Genomic DNA, 27,205 nt, shown 5'->3' on the forward strand with positions numbered 1-27,205 from the left:
CCATGTCGCGTTGCGATGACCGAGGTCTGAACGATAACAGTTCTATATAGAAACCTCAAATTCCGCAGAGCGATTGAAAGCAATATAGCGTAGTGGTCAAGATTTGTAACTATGCAGCCGAACTGCAAGATGGTTTATTGAACCCAAGGGTTGACAACCCTAACTGTAGGGCTTCAATGTGGTAATAACTTGTTGAGGATGAGGTCAAATCCTCAGGGAATGGGGAACACAATTTAGAACTAATCTAACAATATAAGTTTATCTAGGTTTTTAATCTAGCGATTAAGTAAATGTATTTTAAAATAAATAAATAAAAGACTAAGAATCCAGGAATCCACTTATAGCAATCACAATATCTCATTCATTGATTCAATGTATAACTCAATTGGAATTAAAGTTCTATCATATCCAGTTGGAAGTTAATTCTGTTAAACCAATCATTAACAACAATAAGATATGATTTCAATTGAATGATTTTCTCATAAAGCACTCAGATCTCAATGGCAAGAAATCAAAGGTATCCAATGTACCTGAAGGTGACACTAGATTAATCAATTATATAGATTGAATCATTCTCTAATTAAGCATTGTAATTGCACTTCCAAGCATTTAATGTACCCAAAGTCAACAATAGATCAAAGATAAAATAGCATAAAATTTTTAAAGTAAAATCTAAATCTATTTATGTAAGTACTAGTGTCCTAAGCACACATGTAATTGTCAAATTTCGTAGACAAATTACGAGGTGGATATTCACTACACATCAGTCCTTTACGACACTTCAAGAAGCACGATTTAACATCTCAAGAATACAAGTTCAAAAAGGATTCAAGTGAAAGATCAAGTGTATGCCAACCATTAGGTAAATTGACCTTAAAAAAGACCAGAGGATAAAGTACTTGATCATGGTTTTAAAAACTTTAAATTATGAATTTTTTTAATGTAAAATTGAGGATGTTTGACCAACTCAACCTCAGGTTCAACCAGCCAAATTCAACTCATGTCATCCTGACATCAACTTAGGTCAAGTTTCTAGTAACTTGAATTGTAAAACAGTTGCAAGTTCCATTAGCCCGACCCTGGGTTTGTCCAACTAAACTTAGCTCAGGTCAGCCCGAGGGTCACTCAGGTCAAGTTTCCAGCAATGCAATATTTTAGATTTCAAGGACATTCGGCTAGCCAAATCCTATATTCGGCTAGTAGAATCTTGCTCGGGCTAGCTAAATTTTTGCTTGGGCCAGTTGAATTTTTGATAAAATCAAATCCCACAAAATCTGAGAACCATTGGAATAATATCATTGAAATTCAGCTAGCCCAAGCTATTCTTTGGCTGACTGAAGAACCAAATCATTTGGCTATAAATAGAGGTATTATCTTATTGTTTTAAACACGAAAAAGTGAGATAATTCTTCCTCAAGCAAAGAGAGAAACTTTGGTCCTTTCCAAGCTATTTGTGTGGTAATTCTTATTTTGTTTTAGCTTATTCAATTCCCTTTCTCAAATTAGATTTAAATTCAATTAGAGAGTAAGCAATACTCTACTTGAGATTAAAGAATTGAATCTATAGCTTTTAGGGTTTTATTTTTTGAGAAACTATAGATCCCTAGATCCTTTCTTATTGAGCATATTAATTCAACGTCATATAAGAAAGAAGATCGCTACATCGACTTCATCCATATCTTCACATCGACGTTTCATCTTCAAGAAGATAAGTATTAAGTTTATTATTTCATTTAGGTTTTTTGAGATTGCCTAAAAATCTCATTGGATTGTGTGGTGGTTACCCTGTGAAAATCACTTGAAGTTTTATTGTGGTAAGGCTTTGAAAATCATAAGAATTGTTAGAGGTTATTGAGGTGATCCTGTGAAAACCTTGAAACTAGTGGAAAGCCAAAGTTACGTAGAGTAGTAATTTTGGTAGTGGAGTAGGTGTGTATTAAACATCGAACCATTATAGTTCTTTATGTATTTGTGATGATTGTTTATCTTATTCTCTGTTTTTATTGTTTTGAAAGATTGATTTTAAGGATGTTGTGAAATAAGGTTGTCCTACCTAAAGTTTTTATGTGAAGTTTGTCTTACAAATTAATCGTAATTAAGGTTTCAATATATTTTGCAACTGAGAATATATTTTTCGTGATTTATTATAAGGAATTGGTTTAGTCATATTCACCCCCCCTCTAGGACATCAGTAACTCATCTTTCAATTTCAATCTACTATCATCGTTCAATTCATTGTTATTGAATCAAATAAATTAAGTATTGTAATTGAACTATAAGCTTCATCCCTTAGCCTCAGCTAAGAGATTAGTCAAACATAGACATGATTGAACTAGAACTCAAAAGAAAACATAAAAACCGAAGAAGAATCGAAGGATTGGAGAAGATGGACTCTATAGAAGCTTTACAACTCCTTGCTCTATATCTTCTACCATAATTTGTATTTAGGAAAGCTTAAAACACCCATTTAAATAAAAAATATTCATATTGACTTGGAACTGACTTCAAATTTACACCCTTTTGATATGCTTTAATTCCACCCATTGTGGCCTTCGATCACACAGAACATCACTTTGATCACACCGAATGGGTCTCTCAATTACATCGAATTTCTCTAATATTCATCTGAAGTTTCTATCTTCCTTAGGTCACACCAAACTCTCCTTTGGTCAGACCGAACATAGCTTCAGTCACACCTAAGTGTCGAGCCGAATTAACTATGAAAATCATAGTTTCTTGCTTTACTATTTTGTGCACATTAAGTCAGACTGAACCAACCTCAGGTGGGGCCGAATAGTCTGTTATTTCTATTAATGGACTTTGTGAATTTTCTATCTTTTCTTCATCTTTTGTCTTTTGTTCTCTTTTTGAGCTTTAATCTATCTTTTTAAGCATGTATTCATCGTAGGCTTCTGAATCACCTCCCATAACATATATAATTAAATTAATTTAACACCTAATTGCAAGGGAAGTTGATGTAATTGAGAGGATAAATATGCAATATCTAGGCAATATCACACCCAACCAGGATTTTTCTAGTCCCGAGCAAAACATGCATATGATATTTCAAAACCAATTGAACAAATTTCCTTTAAACAATTCTAAAAATAATATAGATTATAGAAATCCAAAATAAACTAATGTCGAACACTACTTACACCTAAACTCTAGATCTTTGTAAATGTCCTAATCAAGTTCAAAGTCTTAATCTTATACTTAGAAAAATTCTAAACGTTGAGTTCCATGTATGCATAGTGAAGTCTAGACTTAACACAACAAAAGGTTTAATTATTTACTTTCATGGTAACATTGATAATCAAAAGAATATCGAGGATAACCAAAACCTAAACCAAAAATTTCCTTACAATTTAACAATATATTCATCTAGTTTTGATTTTTCCATCGACGACTTTCACACTATTTTCAGAATTTTTCTTCTTTTATTCTCACAACGGTCCTTCCATGAAACTTTGATAGGTAGCCCCTTTTTATGAAAATTATTTTTTAGCTGAGTATTACTCTCTTATTTTATTCATTTTAATTCTTTTCAATAAATATGATGGACAAATTTTCCAAGTTTAGTTCCTATCATTCTCAATAATCATCAAGTTAGCACTACAATATCAAACTTAGGATTTAATGTGTAAGCTAGAAGTGACATATGAAAATTCATGACTCAATCAACATTTAACACTTCCAATTAAAAGATTAAAAGCTACAAACTTAATTTTGAAATCTATCAAATAACTAAAATCTAGCATTAAAAAATCCTCAACACTAGTGTTTTATCATTATAATATCTGGATTATCTTCAAAATCACTTAAATTCACAGAAAATTTTTAAAATTTTGAAAAAAATAACTTAAAAATTTAAAAATTCAGTACAAACACAAATAAATATTTTAAAAAGGAAACTCTACCCCTGACCCAAATTCTACGTTGTCCTTAATATATAAACATATGTAATAAGAGTAATGAAAGTTAAGAGTAAATGAAAAGTACCTGAAAGGTGATAGACAGATAAGTTAATATGAGCTTCCCTATCTAGTGGTGTTTCAATAACTAAACTAACTAATAAATGAAACTAATACTAAGAAAGAAAATAAATTCATAATCTAAGAAAGCAAGGAAAAAATACTAATTCTGGACAGATAGGTTCCTCCGATGGTCTGTATCTTAATAAATTTCTCAACAGGTTCCTCAACATGATCATCCAGAAGCCCTTTTTGTAGTAAGCTTGGATGTCCCGGAGCATGGATATCCAGAGAAATTTATGAACTTCAACTCCTCATTCTCAAATTCAATATGCTTAATAGATGATTTGAGAGAATGAAGATCACTCTCCATATATTGTATTTTTAGATTAGGTTGAAGCTGGATTAGATACGTCTCTTTCTTCATCAATGACGCATGACTAAATTCATTGAGTGGAGGATGCAAGCATCTCTAATGATGTTCTAATGTCTTCGAATATTTGCATCATGGTTTGCTTCATTTTCTCTTGAGCAATCCCCCTTCGATCTGGGTCCTCTTGGGTTATTTTCAGTTGGATCTCATAAGTAGGAAGCCCAAGGGGATATTCGTTAGAATTCATGGTTAGTTCACCTCTCCAATTCACGCTCAATGGTTCCACTAATTAAGATCATATGGATCATATGTGGGTGTACTCGATGGTTGTTAAGTGTTATCACCCATATAATAATCACACACTGTCTTCTAAACTGGAGGATGATAATTGTTCTCCCTTATATAATCACGAATTGACTTCTTAATCGGTGGATGATAATTTTCTCCCTCATATAATCATGTATTGACTTCTTAACGCGATGGAACATTAAATCCTGGTAGCTTCTCGATCATAGATCCGGTTAATTTATGAGACATAAGGTGTTTCTTACATACATGCTATGGTAAAGGTGATCGAGCACACAAAAGGGCAAGGGCTAGTTTCCATCCTTCAGCCTGTGTCTCGACAAAATGGATATATTCCTTGGTGATTTAGAGGGCACTCACCCATAATAGGAACCGGTGGATCCACATCAGAAGGAAAGTTGTGTGTTGTTGCACATCAAGCTCATCCTGAGATTTGCTTTGTAAAGTCATGAAGGTAGAATATTCCTTGTTGGTCTTGTCTAGTAGGATGAAGGGATGTAGATATTTCAAAACAAAGCTTAGATAGACATGCACCCCAAATGACAGAAGGTGGGTGAATGGACATATATCCGTGATCGTCGAAACCATAGGCCCGCATCCAAAATGAAATGTATTGGTCGATTGAATCTAGAATTATGACGTTGCTACAAGGAGGAAGAAATTTCCTAGATATTCGTGCAGGGAGAGTTTGATGCATTCCTAAATTCTCAGTTGTGTGCATGTGTCACCATGTTATGCTTCGACGCGAGTGAACCATTTGGCCCAACCATTCATCAGTTTTGTCCATACTCCGAAAGTCTTAAACACATTGAGAGGATTCGAAAGATTGATAGATTAGAAGAGTGGGACTTTATTAGGATAGTTTAAAAAAATGGGTTCGAATTCGGTCAATTGGTCATAAGTGACTGCTAGGTGGAAGGTTGGACCAAGCGTCAACAGTGCACTATTTGGATTGATCGAAGTGTTAAATAAAAGATCGTCGATCACTACCAATAATAGGACATTTAGGTCTTTGATAAATGATTCCAAATGAAGAGCTGGAGCAAAAGAAGAAGAAGAAGAAGAAGAAGAAGAAGAAGAAGAAGATGTAGTCATAATGGATTGAAAGCAAGAAACTATGCTTATATGTTTAACACACATGGATTGTCAAAATTTGTAAGACAAAAGTGTTTCAAGTTAGATCGCAAGTATGGAATCACAACTACTCTACATGTCTGAAGAACAACTTAAGATTGGCACATTGTCTCAAGTAGTCGTCGCTTGATTTCAAGAGAAGATCAAGTCAAAGTTCAAGACAAGTTGTCCCAAGTATTTGCTAAAACACAGGTGGTATAACCGTATAAAGATCTTAAGTTAGGCTCTGTCAAAAATTCATTTATTTTGAGTTTTAATAATAGTGTTTTGACTTTAAAGTTCGGCCAACCTAACTTCTGTTTCAGCTAACCAAACTTCAAGTTTGGGCAAATTAATAAATTCTGTTAAAAATTTGGCTAACCTAAGTTTTGGTTCGGCTAGCCTAAACTTGAAATTCAGCTAGCTCGAGTGAGTTCGGGTCAAATTCCATCAATGTATTTCTATGAAATTTGTGAGAATTCAGCTAGCCGAATTGTGATGTTTGGCCACCCGAATTTGACCTCGGGCCAGCCGAATTTTGGATAAATCTTATCTCGCAGAATCCGATAGCTGTTAGAACAAATCCAGTAGAATCTGGCCAGCCGAAGCTATTCTTAGGCTTGCCAAATTTCTAATATCTTTAACTATAAATAGAGGCGTTCTCTCATTATAAATTATAATGAAAAATCACTCTGAAGCTTTTACAAGTGAGAGAGAAGCTTAAGTCCTTGACAAGCTAATAGCGTGGTATTTATAATTTATTTTTAGCTTATTCAATTCCCTTTCTCAAAGATCATTTCAATCTTATTCCAAAGAGTGTTCTATAGTCCCTTTGAGATATAAGAGAATTGAAACAAGCAGCATTTGATTATTTATTTATTTATTTATTTCTAAAATCTATAGAAACCTATACGCTTTCTTTTGAGCAAATATTGCTTCGTCTACATTCAAGAAAAAAGTTCCTCTGCTACAAGCTTTTACTTGGTCTTCGAATCTATGTTTGAAGATAAGTACACTATTTACTTGATTTCATTTAGGTTTGTCTAAGATAGCCTATGATAATCTAAGTGGGTTGATTTGTGATAGCTTATGAAATTCACAAAGTGGGTTTTTGTTTGTGATAGCCCATCAAAATCACAAAAGGGGTTTTATTGTGGTGAGCCTATGAAAATCACAAGGAAATGTATTAGGTTGTTAAGGTGAACTTGTGAAAACCTTGTTATAATAAAAACCAAAATTACAAGGGTAGTAATTTTGGGAGTGGAGTAAGTATGATTGTTTTAAGCATCGAATCACTATAACTCCTTGTGCATCTGTGGTGAATGTTTATTTCCTTTTTGGTGGTGGATATTATTTAATTCTTGTGGTGAATGTTGCAATTTTTTATATTCTCTTACTAGTTTGAAACATTGATTTTAAAGACATTCGTGAAATAAGGTTGTCCTGCCTAACATTTTAGGTGAATGTTGTCCTACGAATTATTTGGATTAAAGGTTTCAATACTTAGGAGATTGAGATTTTGTATTCTTTATATATTCTGCTTTTATTTTGATTAATTGACATTGTCTTATTCACCCCCCCTCTAGGACATTGTTAGCTCTCCTTTTCAAGTGGTATCAGAGTGGGTTGCTCTTTTTTATTTTATTTTTTGGAATAACCTCCTTGAGATAGATCTAGAGCTATATGATTTCAAATTTCGAAAGCTTATCCATTACCAAGCTACCTCCCTTTGATGACTCTAATTATTCATATTAGAAAGCCAGGATGAGGATTTTCCCAAATCCATTAATGAAAGTGTGTGACAAGATATTGTGACTAAATGGATCCCTTCTATGATGGAAGTAGTAGCTGAAGATGGAACCACATCAATGACAGATGGAACCACATCAATGAAAGAAACTACATACACTTTTTGGACTACTGTTCAGAAGAGTGAAAGCAGTGATAATGCAAAAGTTTTAAATGCAATAACTTGTGCTCTATCGCCAAATGAATTCAAAAGAATCATTTCATGTGATTTAAACTAAACAAGCATGTGATATTTTTGAAATGATACATGAAAGAACTAACATTGACAAAAAATCTAAGATCCAAATTCTCACAACCAAATTTGAGGAAATTCGTATGGAAGAAAATGAGTCTTTTATGGACTTCTATACGAAACTAAATGACATAGTGAATTCCATGTGGGGTCTTAGAGATAGAATCCTTGAAAGCAAGGTTTGCACAAAAATACTATGATCACTTCTTGATAGGTTTAATTCAAAAGTTATAGCTATACAGGAATTGAGGGATACCAATATTATGAAGGTTGAAGAGTTAGTTGGTTCTCTTCAAACGTACGAGCTAAATTTCAAAGCTATTAAAAATAAGTTCATTGCTCTTAAATCTTCTAAATTTAATTAAAAGGATTCTAATGTAAATTCTGATATTGAAGAAAATGAAGATGATATGGCTATATTGGTAAAGAAATTTTATAGAATTTTTAAAAATAAGATTTTTTTTTTTTAAATACCATTTGACAAAAGAAAAGGAAATTCGAACTTTTGGAAATCTAAAACAAAAGACACTTAATGTTTCAATTGTTTAAATATGGGCATCTAGCTTCTAAATGTCCTAAAAAGGATAAATCTATAAGAAAATGCATGAAAGCTTCTTATGATGAATCATCAGAATATGAAACTAATTCAAAAACTAAAAAATTAGACAAGGAAAAATCAAATGAATTAAAAGCCTTATGACTATAGATAGAATCACTTCTTCAGATAACTGTGATATGTCTGATTATGAAACTCCAAGAAGTGACTCTAAAAATGAAGATGATCTTCAAGATGCATATGATGCCTTATACAGAGAAAGTTGTAAGATTGAGGCTAAATTGAAAATTAAAAAAGAAAATTATGCTAAACTAAAATTAGAACTTGGAAAAGTTGTTTTAGAAAATTCTCATTTGTCTGAATATTTTGAAAAAAATGAAGTTAGATTTGAATTAAAAATTTTCTGAATTGCAAAAATTTAAATCTGAAAATGAGAAATTAAAACTTGAAGTTTTCTCCCTTTAGAGTTCAAAGGACACTTGAAAGTATACCCAAGGTGACCAAAAACTTGAAAAAGTGTTAATCTCATCTAGGCGATGTGGTGACAAGTCTGGATTGAGCTATATTCAAAATAACTCTTTGAAATCTAAGGACTCTACTCCTACCTTTGTAAAACGAGAATCCTCGAACTCTAAAGCAGAGATTCTAAAATGATCATACTATGAAAGGAATAACTTCAAAAATTCAAAACCTTTTCAAGCCACTAATACAAAGAATAGTGTTAACTTCCACAAATATCAAAGGAATAATAATAGAAATCCTCCTTTAGCTGATAAAATTGTGGACTTCCTTAAAGAGCTATTGAAATCCAACTCTGGTAAGATTGGAGTATATAGAAACATGAGAAATACTAACTCCCAAACACAACAAAAAACAAGAGATCCTCCAAAACCTAGAACCATAATGAAATGGGTTCCAAAGGTTAAATGTCTTGTAATCTACGCAACTTTCAAAGCAAGTAGCCATTCAAGATGGTACCTAGATAGTGGATGTTCGAGACACATGATAGGTGATAAGGCTATACTCTCAAACATCAACCAAATAAAGGAAGGCTTGATTACATTCGGAGATGGAAGCAACTACAAGATTATTGGCCAAGGTAATGTACAACTTCCCAACCTACCTATTCTTGAAAATGTTTTATATATTAAAGGGGTAAAACATAATCTCTTGAGCATATCTCAAATCTATGATAACAAAAATAATGTAAAAATTTCATATCATGGATATAAGATAATTAATGAGAAAGGACATGTAATATTAAATGGTTGCAGAACTTCAAAAATTGGTATATAGTTGATGACTCTTGCTCAACAAATCATTCATGTTACATGGTCCAAACAGATGAAACTGAACTATGGCATCAACGTCTTGGACATGTAAACTATAGAGATCTATATAAATTGAGTAAAAGAGATCATTTACATGGCCTACCCAAATTGAAAAAAGATTTAAAAAAAAGTATATGTCACCTGTAAGATACGCAAGCAAATTAAGAGTAGTCATAAGAAAGTGAACTCCTTAGTCATAGCAAGACCTCTTGAACTTCTCCATATGGATTTAGTCAGATCAACTAGAATGGAGAGTAGAGGTGGAAAGAAATATTTTCTGGTTGTAGTTGATGTCTATACTATATATATTCTTGGATAGTCTTTCTAACAGAAAAGTCAAATGGTCTTGACGAAGTCAGAAAACTTATAAAACGCATCCAGACTGAAAAAGAGTTATCTATGCTCGGAATTAGAAGTGATCATGGAACTGAATTCGAAAATAGCAATTTTGATAAATACTGCAATGACCATGGAATATTGCATGAATTTTCTGCTCCAAAAAATACCTCAGTAAAATGGGGTTGTTAAAAGAAAAAATAAAATTTTGCAAGAAATGGCTAGTGTAATGCTAAATAACATAAATTTGCCTAAATATTTATGGGCTGAAGCTCTTAGTACTGCATGTTATATAATCAATCGTGTTTACATTAGAACAACTAAAAATAAAACAACTTATAAACTATGGTTTAATGAAAATCCCGCTATCAAATATTTTTAAACTTTTAGAAGCAAACGTTTTACGCTATGTGACCATGAAAATTTGGAAATATTTGAAGCCAAAAGTGAAGAGGGAATATTTTGTGGATATGCTCTAAATATTTGGGCATACCGAGTACTTAACAAAAGAACTGAGGTTATACAAGAATGGATAAATGTTGTAATAGATGATCAACCTATTACACCCAGTCTTGATCAAGATGACGATGATATGAATTAAGTTAATCAACCTGAATCCTCTTGTAAAATTGATAATATTGAGTTAAGGTTAGTCAAAGACCATTCGACTAATCAAAAACTTGGTAACCCTCACACTGGTGTTCAGACCAGAAGACAGCTTGAGAATATATATAATCATGTCTGCTTTACTTCCTAAATAGAACCAGGTAATGTAAACGAGGCACTCATTTATGAAAGTTGGATAATGGCCATGCAATATGAATTAAATCAATTTGTTAGAAATGATGTATGGTTTCTGGTTTACAGACCTTTCGACAAACATATGATTAGAACCAAGTGGATTTCCAAAAATAAAACTGATGTAATGGGGAATATTATAAGAAATAAGGCACGACTAGTTGTACAAGGTTATACTCAGATTGAAGGTATTAATTACGATGAAACCTTTACACCAGTTGTGGGTCTTGAATCAATCAGATTATTTATTTTCATTGTATATCATAAAAAATTCAAAATATATCAAATGGATGTAAAAAGTGCTTTTCTAAATGGTGATTTAAATGAGAAAGTTTATGTTAAACAACCAAAGGATTTTGAAGATCCCAAACTTCCCGATCATGTTTACTATCTTACAAAGGCTCTTCATGGTTTAAAACAAACCCCAGATCATGGTATGAAAAGTTGACTAAATTCTTACTTAGTCATAATTTTGTTATCGGTAGTGTTGACAAAACCCTGTTTGTCAACAAATATAATAATGACATCCTGATTGTTCAAATCTATGTTGATGATATTATCTATGGATCTACGTGCGCTAATCTATCTACTAAGTTTGAAGATCTTATGAAATTCGAGTTTGAAATGAGTATAGTTGGCGAACAAAACTTTCATTGGATTACAAGTCAAACAACTAGAAGATGGCATATTCGTCCATCGGACCAAACATATATTGAATCTTGTAAAGAGTTTAGTTTTGAAAATGGTAAGAATTTTAACACTCCTATGAGTAAGATTCTTAAACTCTCAAAAGACAAACTAGGTAAAAGTATAGACTCTCAACTATATCATAGTATGATTGGTAGTCTCCTTTATTTAACTGCTAGTAGACCTGATATTTCATTCAGTGTTGGCATTTGTGCTAGATATCAATCGGATTCAAAAGAATCTCACTTATCCATTGTCAAACGGATAATCAAATATGTCGCAGGTTCTGCAAACTTAAGCTTATGTAAGTGCTTATACTTAAGCACAATTAAGTTTGTCAAATTTCGGAATCCTAAAAGGAACACAAGCTCTCATGAAGATATTCTTTAACAACTCATGAAGATATGTTATCGACTCGATCAAGCATCTCAGGGAAGACTCAACATCGCAAGGCATAAAAGAACTTGATTTAAAGATCATAAAACTTTATATGAGTTAACCATCAGGTGGTATAAACCTTACATTGACCCTAGGTTAGGTGTATTTCACATAGCATTATTGAACATTATTTCAAGTAAAATACACTCTAGTTGGGCCAGCCCGACATATGTTTCGGTCAGCCTAAGTACCTTCAGCTAACCCAACATAATTCGGGCAAGTTTACAGATTCTTAGAGATTTTCCGCGGCATGTTCGGCACACCCGAAGTATGTTCAGTCAAGTTTCCAACAATGTAAGATTTTGAATTTCAGAGAGATTGAGACAGCCAAAGCTTATATTAGGCCAATCGAACTGGAGGTTTGGCCAGCCAAAATTTTGAAAGATCTTATCTCGCGAAGTCTGAGTGCCGTTGGAATGAAATCTTTGGAGTCCAACTAGCCGAACCGACACTCGGGCAAACCAAATTTTTATATCCTTTGGCTATAAATAGTGGCATTCTCTCATTCATTCAACACACAAAAATCAGTGCAAAAATCCTTCTAATCAAGAGAGAAAACCAGGCTCTTCTTAAGCTATTTGTGTGGTAATTATAATGTTTGTTTAGCTTATTTTATTCTTTTTCTCAAGATAGTTTTAATCATTTTTAATAGAGTAATCCATACTCTACTTAAGATTTAAGAGAATAGAATTTGTAGCTACTAGGGTTTCGTTTATATATTGAAAAACACATTAGATCCCTATATTCCTTTTGGGTTGAACTCATACACAGCTTCATCAAATATCCCAAGAAGAAAATTGTTGCAACCAAGGTATAGTCATGTCTTCAACTCACTAATCAAAGATAAGTATTGTATTTACTTTATTTCATTTTGGATTTTTCTGAGATAACCTGGAAATCTAAGCGGTTTGTTTATGTTGATCCTGTAAAAATCACAAAGTGGGTTTTATTGTGATAGCCCATGAAAATCACAGGAACTGTATTAGGTTGTTAAGGTGACGCTGTGAAAACCTTAAAATAGTGAAAGCTAAAATTGCGAGAGTAGTAATTTTGGTAGTGGAGTAGGTGTGAGTTTAAGCACCGAATCATTATAATTCATTTGTGCATTGTGGTGATTGTTTTTATTTTTTATATGCTTGTGTTATGATGGATTATCTCTTGGTAACTTTGATATTTTGATTTCAAAGACATCGTGAAAGAAGGTTATCCTGCCTAAATCTTTTAGGTGAAGGTTGTCCTACGAACTATTTGATATCAAGAACTTAATACTCTAAGCAATTGAGTATTATTGTTTTATTATTCCACATTGTATCAAAATATTTGGCATTGTTCTATTCACCCCCTTCTAGGACATCTATAGCTCGTCCTTTCAAGTGATATCAGAGCGAGGTTGCTCTTTTTGAGATTAACATCCTAGAGCTAGATCTAGAGCTATTGGAATGTTAAATTTCGATAGCCTATGCATTTCCAGGCCACCTCCCTTTGATGGCTCAAACTATTCTTATTGGAAAACAATGATGAGGATTTTCCTCAAGTCCATTCATGAAAGTCTGCGGCAAGCCACCATGACCCAATGGATCCCTCCAATGATGGAAGTAGTTGTAACATTCTGAATTTTCACGGCCAAAGTTTATACTCATGCCCGAGAAAACTGGGTGCTAATAATTGAATAAATTGGATGTTTTAAAAATCGTACCATATTTTTTTCACTTAGATCACATCTAGTTACATTCATGAAGGTAACCATTCACAAGAATAAAATTGACTATATTTATTATTTTATTAGAGTAAAAGAATTTAACAAATTATCAAATGCCCTCTTAATGGGAGCTTATTACATTATTGAGTTTACAGCGAAAGTATAATACTAAATCATAAAACTATCTTCTTATTCTTTCAGTATAATCTTCCATAGGGAGATGGTCCTCTGGGTCTTTAATCTGTGCATTACCTGCATCATTTATATAATTGGAGAGGGTCGATGCCTCACTCATAGTGATGGTTATTTTTAAGATTAGTAATAATTCAAGAGATTCATAAAAGTAATTTAAGGGTTCTAATACGTCTCGTACTCCACTAGGAGGGGTATCAGCATGAGCAACCAATCTACATGAACGCATGCCGAGCAAAGTGTGTGTGGCTCATCATACATAGTGATCATCACAATGTGAAATATAATTCATAAAAAACCAGACTCGCCTCACATCCTATAATTATGAAAATTTGCCAGCGTATCCAACGCTGCCGTAGATTTACGTGAACATCTCGATTTGGCACAACACATGAGTCAGATGAATTACATGACACGATTTATTCATAGAGCGACTTTTTACGACATCCAATTTCGAAAGCGATGTAACATGCATTGCGAATTACATACATCGATTTGTGCACCACTTCCCAAACCCAAGGAATTATGCGTCAACCAAGAGGGTTGTTTATTGGCCTCCAAGTACAGAGGTTCATAAGTAGTATCATGTCAATACAGGGTCAATCCCACTGTTCACAGTCTTAAGTGTAAGGTTGCGATGTAGTAATAATCTCGGTGAGACTGAGGTTGAATCCATACAGACTAATCATGTGTGTCTATTATGAAAGTAATTAGAATTAAAACTAGGAGAAGATTTAACCTAAATCAATAAAGTAGGGAGTAACTGTGAGATAATGAATTTAGAAACTTAAGAATTTAAAGGGGGAACTAGGGTTTCTAGGGATCCACTTACAGCTATTAAGATGTTTCCTTATTTGATTCAAGGCACTCAATTGGAATTAAAATCCTATCCTATCTAATTAGAAGATATTCAATAAAATCAAATCTGAACTTCCATTGACCTAATTCTCAACGGATGAAAATTGTGAAGATTGGAAGTGATTCCATCACCTAACCATGCTTAGGAGACTATGGTAGACAACAGGATATAGCAATCCAACAACCAACATAGGAGAATTGTGAATAATAGAAGGGATTCCATCACTCAGTCATGCCCAAGGGACGATGGAGAACAACAGGATTTTCTATTTTCACAAACTCCAAACAGAAAAAGAAGATACTTCAAGCTATTGTAGATCTAGTGTAATTTAAGTCACAACAAATCCTTAGAAACTAAATGTATACCTTAAATATCAAACTAGAATCAAAGGAGTTCAACAATAACAAGAATCAAATAAGAAAAACATCCCAACCATGCTATAAGCTTCACCCCTTAGCCCTAGGTAAGGGATTACAAACCTTAGAAGAAAGCATTAAAAACTAAGAAAAAGGAAAGAAGAACTTTTGGGAAGCGGCTCTGCTCTTTTGCTCTACTTCTCCAAACCATAGATATCCTAGAAAGACTTAGGAAACCCCTATTTATAAGTAAAGTTCTGCAAAATCATAAAATTGGATCAAATTTACGCAGTGCCCGTAAACACTACGTAACTAGTTCGATGTCATCGAACACCCTTCTATGTCATCGAAGGGGTTTGAATTCGGAAGTTGCACCTCTTCTTCTTTTACACTGCGTAAATCTCTGTGTGATCGAATTGTCCTTTGATGTTATCAAGTGAATCTTCGATCCATTGAACAAGTCTTCAAGTCATCGAGAATGTGTCCAAAATAGTCTAGCAAGTTGCATCAATTTCTTCAATAAATTCGATGCCATCGATGTCATCTAGCACCTTCCTTTGAGTCATCGAACATGTCTTTGATTGATCAAGAAAAGTACCCAATATGTCCAGTAACCAACTCAATTTTTCCTCATAAATTCGATGTCATCGAACGGATATTCGATGTCATCAAACAATCTTTGCAATTTTTGCGCTTGTTCTTTCGACTTGCTTCCTTCGCCACTGGGTTTTCTTGGATCTTGGAGTCTTGAAATCTTCAATCTTGGTCTCCAAAGATCCCTTCTTTGCTTTGGCATTTCTTGAGCATTAAATCCATGTTTTTAGCATTCTTTTCAATCCAAGCTCTTAAATTCACCTTGTAACATAAACACATGTAAAATATACCATTAAGCCATATTATGTTTGTAAAACCAAGAAATAAATGGAGGATAATATGCAATATTTGACCCTCAACACAATTCCCAACCAGCATTTTTCTAGTCCCGAGTAAAATATGTGATAAATAATTTTTCATCTCAAGTTCAAAATCCTTTTTCAGAAAATAATCTTTTGTTTACTTAAGTATGAATGGGTGGAGATAAGATACGAAGTGAGATTTGAAAACCCTAGAGCAGAATCACATAGGCAACCAATCAAGTAAGTTTTTTTATCAATTAGATTAGAGTATAAGTCTATTTTGACATATTGTTTGAAGTGATTTCTAATCGATTGGAGGTCGTAAGAGCGATTATATTCCCATTAGAGGTCCAAAGAACAATTACGGGTGTGTAGGAGTTCCTTAAATTGATTATCGGTCCCAGGACGTCTCAAGAGCGATTACGAATTTATTAGAAGTCGACAGAGCAATTTAGGTCACAGAAGCAATTAAAGGCCTCAGGAGCGATTACAGATAGATTTATACTCACAAGAGCGTTTACGTTCCAGAAGTAGGAGGTCCTTGGTTGGCCTGATCCTCGGAGTCCTAGCCTTTACATGATCAATCACACATATTTTTAATTTTTATGATGGATAGGATCCGTCGCAAATTTGTGACGGATCTGAATCCGTCACAGATCCATCGCAAGTTTTCGACGGATCAAATCCGTCGTTTGATTTTTACTGCATGGAAAATTTCAATAGACCAAAATCGTTGTTAATTTAATTTTGTGATGGACATGTTCCCTCGTAAATTCAAATATTTGGCATATTGCTTGAAGTAAGTTCTGATTGATTTGAGGTCGCAAGAGCGATTATATTCCCATTAGAGGTCCAAAGATCAATTACGGGCGCGTCGGAGTTCCTTAGATTGATTATCGGTCCTAGGAGGTCTCAAGAGTGATTATGGATTTTTTAGAAGTCAATGGAGGGATTATGGTCATGGGAGGGATTAAGGGCCTCAGGAGCGATTACGGATCGATTTATAGTCACATGAGTGTTTATGTTCCAGAAGTAGGTCTTTGGTTGGTCTAATCCTCGGAGTCCTTATAGCCCTTACATAATCAATCTCACATATTTTTTTATTTTTATGACGGATAAGATCCGTCGTAAATTTGTGACGAATTTGAATGCGTCGCAACCATCGATTCATTTTTGCTGTGTGACAAATATCGACGGACCAAAACCATTATTAATTTGATTTTGCCACGGACATGTTCTATCGCAAATTCAAAAATTTGGCATATTGTCTGAAGTGATTTCTGATTGATTGGAGGTCGTAGGAGCAATTATATTCCTATTAGAGGTCTAAAGAGCAATTACAGGTGCGTTGGAGTTCCTTAGATTGATTATAGGCCCCAGGAGGTCTCAAGAGCGATTACGGATTGTTTAGAAGTTAATGGAGCGATTACGGACATGGGAGCGATTACGGGCCTCAGGAGCAATTACAGACCAATTTATAGTCACAAGAGCGTTTACGTTCCAGAAGTAGGTCCTTGGTTGGCCTGATCCACGGAGTCCTTCTAGCCTTTACATGATCAATCTCATGTATTTTTTATTTTTATGATGGATAGGATTCGTCGTAAATTTGTGACGAATCTGAATCCGTTGCAGATCCATTGTAAATTTTCGACGGTTCACATCCGTCAATTGATTTTCCTTGCATGGATAATATCGATGGATCAAAACCATTGTTAATTTAATTTTGTGACGGACATGTTCCGTTGTAAATTCACTATTTTGGCATATTGTTTGAAGTAATTTCTAATCGATTGGAGGTTGTAAGAGCAATTATATTCCCATTAGAGGTCCAAAGAGCAATTATGGGTGCGTCGGAGTTAGATTGATTATCGGTCCCAGGAGGTCTCAAGAGCGATTACAGATTTATTAGAAGTCGATGGAGCGATTACGGTCATAGAAGCGATTAGGGGCCTCAAGAGCGATTACGGACCAATTTATAGTCACATGAGTGTTTACGTTCCAGAAGTAGGAGCTCCTTGGTTAGCCTGATCCTCAGAGTCCTTCTAGCCTTTATATGATTAATCTCACGTATTTTTTATTTTTATGATGGATAAGATCCGTTGTAAATTTGTGACGGATGTGAATCCGTCCCATATCCATCGTAAAATTTTGAACGGTTCACATCCGCTATTTGATTTTTGCTGCATGGCAAATATTGGCGGACTAAAACCGTCGTTAATTTATTTTTGCGATGGACATGTTCCCTCATAAATTCACAATTTTGGCATATTGTTTGAAGTGATTTTTGATCAATTGGATGTCGTAAGAGCGATTATATTCCCATTAGAGGTCCAAAGAGCAATTACAGGTGTGTCGGAGTTCCTTAGATCGATTCTAGGTCCCAGGAGGTCTCAAGAGTGAATACAGATTGATTAGAAGTCAATGAAGCAATTACGGTCATAGGAGCAATTAAGGGCCTCAAGAGCAATTACGGATCGATTTATAGTCACAAGAGCATTTACGTTTCAGAAGTAAGTCCTTGGTTGGCCTGATCCTCGACGTCCTTCTAGCCTTTACATGATCAATCTCATGTATTTTTTATTTTTATGACAGATAAAATCTGTTGTAAATTTGTGACGGATGTGAATCCGTCCCAGACCCTTTGTAAAATTTTTTACGGTTCACATCTGTCGTTTGATTTTTGCTGCATGGCAAATATCGACGGACCAAAATCATCGTTAATTTATTTTTGTGATAGACATGTTCCCTCACAAATTCACAATTTTGGCATATGTTTGAAGCGATTTTTGATCGATTAGAGGTCATAGGAGCGATTATTTTCCCATTAGAGGTCCAAAGAGCAATTACGGGCGTGTCGGAGTTCCTTAGATTGATTATAGGTCTCAGGAGGTATCAAGAGTGATTACGGATTGAATAGAAGTCAATGAAATGATTACGGTCACGGAAGCGATTAAGGGCCTTAGGTGCGATTACAGACCAATTATAGTCACAAGAGCTTTTACGTTCCAAAAGTAGGAGGTCCTTGGTTGGCTTGATCCTCAGAATCCTAGCCTTTACATGATCAATCTCACGTATTTTTTATTTTTATGATGGATAGGATCCGTCGTAAATTTGTGACGAATGTGAATCCATCCCAGATCTATCACAAATTTTTGACGGTACACATCCATCGTTTGATTTTTGCTGCATGGCAAATATCGATGGACCAATACCGTCTTTAATTTGATTTTATGATGGACATGTTCCATTGTAAATTCACAATTTTGGCAAATTGTCTGAACTGGTTTCTGATCGATTGGAGGTCGTAGGAGCAATTATATTCCCATTAGAGGTCCAAAGAGCAACTATGGGTGCATCGGAGTTCCTCAGATTGATTAAAGGTCCCACGAGGTCTCAAGAGCGATTACAGATTTGATTAGAAATCAAGGACTACAGTCATGGGAGCGATTAAAGGCCTTAGTAGCGATTACGGACCGATTTATAGTCACAAGAGTGTTTACGTTCCAGAAGTAGGAGGTACTTGGTCGACCTGATCCTCGGAGTCCTTCTAACCTTTACATGAACAATCTCACGTATTTTTTATTTTTATAACGGATAGGATCCGTCGTAAATTTGTGACGGATCTAAGTCCATCACAGATCCATCGTAAATTTTCGACAGTTCACATCCGTCGTTTGATTTTTGCTGCATGCAAAATATTGACGGACCAAAACCGTCGTTAATTTAATTTTGAGATGGACATGTTCCCTCGCAAATTCACAATTTTGGCATATTGTTTGAAGCGATTTCTGATCGATTGGAGGTCGTAAGAGCGATTATATTCCCATTAGAGGTCCAAAGAGCAGTTATGGGCGCGTCGGAGTTCCTTAGATTGTTTATAGGTCCCAGGAGGTCTTAAGAGCGATTATGGATTTGTTAGAAGTAAATGGAGTGATTACGGTCACAGGAGCGATTAAGGGCCTTAGGAGCGATTATGGACCGATTTATAGTCACATGAGCGTTTACGTTTCAGAAGTAGGTCTTTGGTTGGTCTGATCCTTGGAGTCCTTCTAGCCTTTACATAATCAATCTCACGTATTTTTTTTAATTTTTATGACGGATAAGATCCGTCGTAAATTTGTGACGGATTTGAATCCGTCGTAACCATCGATTCATTTTTGCTGCGTGGCAAATATCGACAGACCAAAACCGTTGTTAATTTGATTTTGCGACCGACATATTCTGTCGTAAATTTAGAAATTTGGCATATTGTTTGAAGTGATTTCTGATCGATTGGAGGTCATAGGAGCGATTATATTCCTATTAGAGGTCCAAAGAGGAAATATGGGTGCGTTGGAGTTCCTTAGATTAATTGTAAGTCCTAGGTCTCAAGAGTGATTACGGATTGTTTAGAAGTTAATGGAGCGATTATGGTCATGAGAGCGATTAAGGGCCTCATGAGCGATTATGGACCGATTTATAGTCACAAGAACATTTACGTTGCAGAAGTAGGAGCTCCTTGGTTGGCCTAATCCTTAGCGTCCTTCTAGCCTTTACATGATCAATCTCACGTATTTTTTTTATGACGGACAGGATCTGTCATAAATTTATGACGGATGTGAATGTCCCAGATCCATCCGAAATTTTCAACGGTTCACATCCGTCGTTTAATTTTTGTTCCATGGCAAATATCGACAGATCAAAATCGTCGTTAATTTGATTTTGCGATGGACATGTTTCGTCACAAATTCACAATCTTGGCAATTGTTTGAAGCGATTTCTGATCGATTGGAGTTCATATGAGCAATTATTTTCCCTTTAGAGCTCCAAAGAGCAATTACGGGGGAGTCGGAGTTCCTTAGATTGATTATAGGTCCCAGGAGGTCTCAAGAGTGATTACGGATTGATTAGAAGTTAATGAAACGATTATGGTCGCAGGAGCGATTAAGGGCCTTAGGAGCGATTACAGACCAATTTATAGTCACATAGAGCGTTTACGTTCTAGAAGTAGGAGCTCCTTGGTTAGCCTGAGCCTTAGAGTCCCTCTAGCATTTACATAATCAATCTCACGTATTTTTTATTTTTATGATGGATAGGATCCGTCATAAATTTGTGACGGATGTGAATCCTTCCCAGATCCATCGTAAAATTTTCGATGGTTCACATCCGTCGTTTGATTTTTGTTACGTAGCAAATTTCGTTGGACCAAAACTGTCATTAATTTGATTTTATGATGTACATATTCCCTCATAAATTCACAATTTTGACATATTATTTGAAGCGATTTCTGATTGATTGGAGGTCATAGGAGCAATTATTTTTCCATTAGAGGTCCAAAGAGCAATTACGGGCGCGTCGGAGTTCCTTAGATTGATTATAGGTCTCAGGAGGTCTCAACAGCGATTACGAATTGATTAGAAGTCAAGGGAGTAACTACGATCATGGGAGCGATTAAGGGCCTTGGGAGCGATTACGGACCGATTTATAGTCACAAGAGCATTTACATTCCAGAAGTAGGAGCTCCTTGGTTGGCCTGATCCTTAGAGTCCTTCTAACATTTACATGATCAATCTCACATATTTTTTATTTTTATGACGGATAGGATCTGTCGTAAATTTGTGACGGATGTCAATCCATCCCACATCCATCATAAATTTTTGACAGTACGAATACTATTGTTTCATAATGTTAGCCATGCTCATCACTTTAAGATTGGTTTGAATTTAAGTACTGATTCCGAACTCATACCCTTGTCCTTCTTTTTCCAGTTTTTAATTTTTTTTATCAACGGTCAATTTTTATCCATTCTTTATTTTTGTATTCTTTTCCAGATTTTTCATTCTTTTCATTCTTTTTCATGACCTCTTTGTCGATCTCCTGTTTTTTAACTGGTTCTTTTCTTCTTTTAAGGTGGATAAAATTCTTCAGACTCTATTCTCACCATCTATCAGTGATTCACATACTAAAAATCAGAACTTCTAGCATGTCTTACCGAAGACAAATTGAATGTGTCCTGTGATCTAGATTAACATGATATTCAAACTACCTCTTAATCAATTGAGCGCAAGTACTTAGGTGATAAGTTACTTAGATGATTAGACTCCCGCAATTCAAGATTCAATCTCTATCTTATCATACTCAAAGCATTCTTAGTACACAATTTATTGCTTCCTAAATAGATTTTAACTTGAAAATATTGAGAAACTTTCAAGTTTTTTTGCCCAAAACTGAGGAAAACACTGATTAGGTTACCTAATCCCCCACACCTCATAAAAAAAATTCTACATTGTCCTCATTGTCCAAGAAATAAGCATGTGATGTAAAAGAGGGAACAAAAATAAAGGAGATAGTGTTAGAAAGATAGTACCTGGAAGAAGGAATTTTGAAGCTTTTTTTACAGATCTTAGCATAAAATGGGTTAGCACAAAATGAAACTCAATAGAGTATAAGCAAACTATCCTAAACAGCAAAAAGCAAACTACCCTAGTCCTATGAAAGCGATAAACCTACCTATACCTCCATTAGACTAGGAGATCAATCCTGGTCACAGGATTAGTCAGAGGTATGGACATGTCCTCTGAATTGAGAATTTCTCCATAAATGACTTTAAACGATGTCCATTCACTTTAAACCTATTGTCATTGTTTGAATTCTCTATCTCAATAGCCCCATGAGGATAGACATTTACAATAGTGAAAGGGCAGGACCAAAGAGATCGGAGCTTTCCCGAAAAAAGATGTAACTGAGAATTGTACAAAAGGACTTTCTGGTCAGTCAAGAACAATTTGCGAAGGATGTTCTTATCATGGAACACCTTCATCTTGTCTTTGTAAATTCTCGAGTTCTCGTATACTCATTCCATATCTCCTCTAGTTCGTTCAATTGTAGCTTGCGCAACGAGCCAGTGTTGTCTAAATCAATACTTAGATTCTTAATAGCCTAATAGGTTCTATGTTCCAACTCCACAAGTAAGCGACAAGATTTCCCATAAACAAGTCTAAAGGTAGACATTTCAATAGGAGTTTTAAATGTAGTATGGTAAGCCCATAGAGGATCGGTCAATTGGATTGACCAATCTTTGCGGTCAGGGTTAACCATTTTCTCTAAAATTTGTTTAATCTCCCTATTAGAAATCTCAGCTTGCCCACTTGTCTATGGATGGTATGGAGTGCTCACCTTGTGAGAGATGCCATATTTCTTCATTAAGTTTGCGAATGGCCTATTGCAAAAATGTGAGTCTCCATCACTAATGATGGCCTAGGGCATTCCAAACCGGGAAAGAATGTTTTCTTTTAAGAATTTAATGACCATTTGATGGTCATTGTTTCAGCACGGGATCACTTAGACCCATTTAGTGACATAGTCTACAACTAATAGAATGTATAAATTCCCATGAGATTGAGGAAATGGTCCCATGAAACCCCAGCAATCAAATGCTTCGATTATGAGAATGGGGTTTAAAGGCATCATATTTTGACTGGACAATGCTCCTAACTTTTGACATTGCTCACAAGCTTTTCAAAACTTGTGAGTGTCCTTGAACATAATGGGCCAATAAAAGTCGCATTGCAGGATTTTGGCCATGGTCTTTTTAGTAGAAAAGTGACCACCACAGGCCAGACTTGACAGTAGGAGATGACACTTTATTGTTCATTGTCTGGCACACATCTCCTTAAAATCTAATTTGGATAATATTTAAATAAACAAGATCATCCTAGAAGATTTTGCGTGCCTCGGCAAAAAAATTCTTCTTATCTTGTGCAGTCCAATGTGTTGGCGTGAAACCTGTGGGAAGGTAATTAGCAATATTAGCAAACCAAGGTGAGTGGGAGACTTTAAACAATTATTCGTCAGGGAACATGTCATTTATGGGTGCCATCTCAAGGGAATCAGGGAGGTCATGCCTCGAAAGGTGATCAGCTACTACGTTTTCTACTCTCTTTTTATCTTTTATTTCCAAATTAAATTCTTGGAGTAGGAGGTCATTCTTTGAAAGAAGATACTTGAGCGCTACATGATCATGTAGATAATGACCTTGGATCCGATTAAGTAAGATCTAAATTTGTCCAAAGTAAATACTACGGCCAAGAGGTCTATTTTTGTAGTAGAGTAATTCACTTCGGTCGAATTTAGAGTCTTACTTGCGTAATGAATAACATAAGGCTTCTTTTCTTTTCTCTGGCCTAACACCAACCCAATAACATAGTTAGACCATCACATATAAGTTCAAAAGGAATATTCCAATCAGGTGGCTTTATAATAGTTGTGGTAGTCAACATGCCCTTGAGCTTAGAAAAAGCTTCTTAACATTGCTCAGTCTACTCATATGAAATGTCCTTTTGAAGTAAATTGCATAAAGGATGACATATGTGACTAAAGTCCTTTATGAATCTTTTGTAAAATCTAGCGTGTCCTAAGAAGGATCACACGTCTTGTATGCTTTTGGGTGGGGGTAGGGTAGAGATAAGATCAATTTTAGCTTTATCTACCTCAATTTCGTTGGACAAAATGATATATCCTAGGACTATTCCCTTACGAACCATGAAATGACACTTCTCCCAATTGAGTACCAAATTCTTTTCTTCACATCTTTTTAACACACATTTAAGATTTGCTAAGTAATTGCTGAAAGATGGACCAAAGACAGAGAAGTCGTCCATGAAGACCTTTAGATATTGCCCCACTATGTCAGAAAAAATACTCAACATGCATCACAAAAAGTGGTGAGCGCATTACATAATACGAATGACATCCTTCGATAAGCAAAGGTGTTAAAGGGACATGTGAACATGGTCTTTTCTTGATCTTCAAGGGCTATCTCTATCTGGTTGTAGTCTAAATACCCGTCAAGGAAGCAATAGTACGAGTGACCAGCTAACCTTTCCAAGATTTGATTAATGAAGGGCAAAGGAAAGTGGTCCTTCCTAGTGACAGTATTCAATTTTTGGTAGTCAATGTACATTCTCCAATCGGTAGTCACCCTAGTTGGCACGAGTTCGTTATTGGCATTGGCTATTATGGTGATTCCCGACTTCTTGGGAAGCACCTGAGTTAGACTCACCCATTGGCTATCCGATATAGGGTATATGATACCCACATCTAATAGCTTAAGAACTTCTGCCTTAACCACTTTCTTGATGTTTAGATTTAGTCTACGTTGTGGTTACCGAGAGGTCTTCGTGTTATCATCTAGATAAATGTGGTGAGTACAAATCGAGGGGTCAATTCCCTTGAGGTTCGGAATCGACCATCTAAGGGCTCCCTTGTGCTCAATAAGAGTAGAGACGAGCATACTTTCCTATTCTTACTCGAGGTGGGAAGAAATCACCACTGGGTATGTCTCATCTTGACCTAAATAGACATTTCAAATTAGAGGGTAAAGGTTTTAGGTCAAGCTTCAGTGCATGGAGGTTAGACGGTAGAGGTACAACATCAGTTTGGGGCAATTCTTTGAATTCTGCCCTCCACCGGTTAACTTTAAGTACTGGCATGGTATCCAGCATGGTCCCCATCTCCCTAATCATGTCATCATTAAAATCATGGGAGTGGACTAGGGATGTCTCTACAGGATCAGGGGATAAGGTCAGAAGTACTCTATCTTCCATGAAAGAATCAATCAGGTTAATATCGTGGGAATCATCTTCATCCTCTAAATATTTTCCTGTGTAGAAAAAGATATTAAACTCCAATGTCATATTCCCATAAGACATACTCATGACTCCATTCCTGCAATTAATGATTGCGTTTGAAGTGACAAGGAATGGGCGACCAAGAATGATGGAAATTTGAGTACTCATGTCCACGATGGGTTGAGTATCCAAGATGATAAAATCTACTAGATAGTAGAATTTGTCAACCTAGACCAATACATTCTCGATTATCCCTCTTGGTACATGGACTAAGTGATCGGCAAGTTGTAACGTGGTACGGGTGGGTTTTAATTCACCTAGACCTAGTTGCTCGTAGACCGAGTATGGGATCAGATTCACACTCACTCCTAAGTTAAGAATTGCGTGCTCAATCCGGTAGTTCCTAATTACACAAGTGATGGTTGGGCTACCGGGATCCTTGTACTTTTGTGGCATATCTTGCTTTAGGATGACACTCACTTTTTCAGTTAAAAAGATTTTCTTTTAGATACTTTGCCTTCTTTTGGTCATACACAAGTCTTTCAGAAATTTACCATATGAAAGTATTTACTTAACGGCATCTAGTAGAGGAATATTGACCTTCACTTGCTTAAGCACCTCTAGAATGTCCTGAGAGTTAAAGAGATTTTGGTGCTATCAACTGTTAGGGAAATGGGGCAATTGGCTTGCCTTAAAGTTCTGGATCTAATTCTTGTGGAGTAGTGCTAGGTCTATCATTGTTGTCTTCTTTCAGGTCCTTAGGCATTTCAGCCATAACTGGAATGGTTTTGTCAATGGTCTTCTCACTCCTAAGAGTGGTAATAGATTTAGCTTGCTCCATCCAATTTGAAGAGCTTGGGTTGCTAACTTCATATTGTGGTTTTAGATTGGGAAGAGGTTAAGTTGGAAGGCTGTAAGTGCTATAGTTTATAGCCCTGTTTGTTTTCAAATTTGTGGTGCCAAAGACATTGTTATGAACCTTGCATTTGTGAAGAACAATGCTCTACTCAAGATCAACTTAGTTTGACAAGCACTGTTCACAAGTCAAGAATCTCAAGAAGCTTTCAAGTTCAATCTCAAGATCTTAAAAAGCTCTCAAGTTTAAATGACATCAAGACTTCAAGCTCCATTACTTTCAAAGGTCACTCATCTCTAAAGTTTCAATGTCCTTACTTCATTATTGAGGTATGACTGACCTTAGGTTGACCTTTAGAGTAGGCCATTTTGGATATATAATTCATATGTTTTATATAAGTGAGTTTGGTCTGTTCTAAGACTAGTCCCGGACTTTGTTCGACTAGTCCTAGCACTGCTTTGACCCGTCTAAACATTTCCTGGATCAGACATAAGTTTGTTACAAAAATCAGAAATTTTCTGTTAGGCTTCAACTAGTCCTGGGGATTGTTCGACCAGTCATAGGAACAATGTCGACTGCATCTTCGACCAGTCGTAGACCTACGACTCAAAGAACAGCGTTGAAATTCGGCCACCTATGACCAGTCAAAGGGATCCTACGACTAGTTGAAGGAGACCTTCGACCAGTCGAAGGAAACCTACGACCTGTCGTGAAACTGCAAAATCTTATCGCGCTCGAATTTTCAAATATCTGTTGGTTCTACGACCAGTCGTAGAGGTCCTTGAC

This window comes from Magnolia sinica, chromosome 6 (genome assembly GCF_029962835.1).
Source record: "Magnolia sinica isolate HGM2019 chromosome 6, MsV1, whole genome shotgun sequence".
In the NCBI taxonomy this organism is placed as follows: domain Eukaryota; kingdom Viridiplantae; phylum Streptophyta; class Magnoliopsida; order Magnoliales; family Magnoliaceae; genus Magnolia; species Magnolia sinica.